Source organism: Mercenaria mercenaria, chromosome 8, assembly GCF_021730395.1.
Source record: "Mercenaria mercenaria strain notata chromosome 8, MADL_Memer_1, whole genome shotgun sequence".
Lineage (NCBI taxonomy): Eukaryota > Metazoa > Mollusca > Bivalvia > Venerida > Veneridae > Mercenaria > Mercenaria mercenaria.
The window spans coordinates 27,663,400-27,665,434 of record NC_069368.1 but is presented as its reverse complement, the minus strand read 5'-3'; positions in this window follow the sequence as shown (position 1 = coordinate 27,665,434).

Genomic DNA, 2,035 nt, shown 5'->3' with positions numbered 1-2,035 from the left:
TCAAAGTGTTTTACAAACTCGCACTGTATGATAATATTTTTGCTATATTTCATGTAAATGACGACTGTCAAAACTATCAACGCATCATTTAAAGCTGCTAAGTAAAAAACATGTTCGGTACGGACGTATAAAATTATTTTTAGGTTCTTGTTTCAGTGCATCGAATAGTTCATGTAGTTTGACGTATAAAATCTATTCTTCGTTTCATGACCTAGTCCTTCTGCAATGATCATTTCACACATTCGTTTATATTTCGTACTGTGGATTTACTGTAGACTGGATAATACTCGCGTACTGTTGTAAATTTAGCAGTCTTATTAAAGCTGATTTATTAATTGATTCTACCGATGAGAAACTTTGGCCTCTGCTACTTGAGTTGTCATTCACCAGTTACCCTCATGAATTGCTTGGGACTGGAGTGTGTATCATTTTGTATCATTTTATCTGGGTACGTTGTCATCATGTACCATTGTAAACATGTCTGGTTTGTAAGAGTTAGAGGTGGCTCTGTATTTGGGATGGTACCGTCAGTCAACGGTTATCCTCATAAATATTAGGGGTAATCTTTGTCTTTCATTACTATGATACACTCCAAATATGGAAGGGTACATACTTTTGTATATAAACCTAGGTCAGAACTTGGAAGGGGAATTTTTACTTTTGGCTCGGACTTTGAAAATACAGATCATTGGATCTAGAAACAAGAAATGTAATATTTTACAATTATAATAAAATAAGTGACTTTAGACCAGAGGAATGAGATAATTATAATTTTGATGACTATATTTCCATCACTATATATCCATCTCATAATAAACTAACATAGAAAACTGGAATTGAAGTGTTATTTTATCAATGGTCTATAAACCCTCACCCCCGAACCTACGTTTTTCAACAGTACTCAGAATATTAGTGAATATTAAACAGCATCATGTCCTAAAACACAGACGCCCACGTTTGGCGAGTTCTTAACACCGCGAATAAGGCTGTTTATACCATGAAATCGCTGAATAAACCCTTCTCGAAAATTACTGAATTTACCCAGTTACATAAGTGCATGTACAGGTGCATGTACATTTAAGGTGCAATCCGCCTAAGTCGAAGTTAAAAGGATTCCATTTCGACATTTTGTTTATAACGAAATTCATCATACTCATTTAATGCTTGTTTTACATTTTTGATGTTTTTGTAACTTTTTTCTCTGTAAGCCTTCAAATTTCTGAGGAACCGTGATTTCACGTCCGTCAGACTGTTTTTGTAAATCGTTATTTTCAGTTAACAAGTATCAATTTGCTTATTACTCATCATATTTTCATACAGAAATGTCTTTAAAGTGATGTAAAATTTGTGGATATCATTTTAATGTTGAAGTCAATATTTACGTTTAAGTGACATCAAAGAGACAAATATGACGTTGAGTTTTGAATAAAAAGTTTCCATTAATCTTGTCTCATGTAAAATCCAAACGATAGAATTTTACAAAAAGAAAATTAACATAATGATGATCAGGGTCACAAAAAATAGTTTTCTCGATATACCATTTTACGTTGCCCCTGTCCCAAAATTAAAAGATAATTTAATTCAGGATTTTCCCCTCAAATATATCTCTTTTCAGATCTTAGTATTTTTTTCAGCCCCATTCATCAGAGTTTCGACATAGGTGTGAAACGAAGCATGGTACGTGAGAAAGATATTTTTTATCAAAAGAGGTCTTTAGAACTGTATAAATCGCGACTTCAGTGCGAAATGATTTCAATGCAGAATGCACAACATATTACATCAATCCGACAACTGTGTCTTTCAAATTTTCTGAAGTTTTAATAACTTCGGCAAATAACTTTTTTTCTGCGTTGTGTTATGTTGAAATGAATACTAGTATTTCTCATTTACCCTTTTTATATGTGCCCCGACATTATATTCTGAAGACTGATTGTCGTCCGTATCCGATTTCTTAGGAAGACACCAATATTAACTGAAAATATTATTGCATTCAGACCTATATTTGTTTGCCTCAATGCTATTAGATGCATAAAAT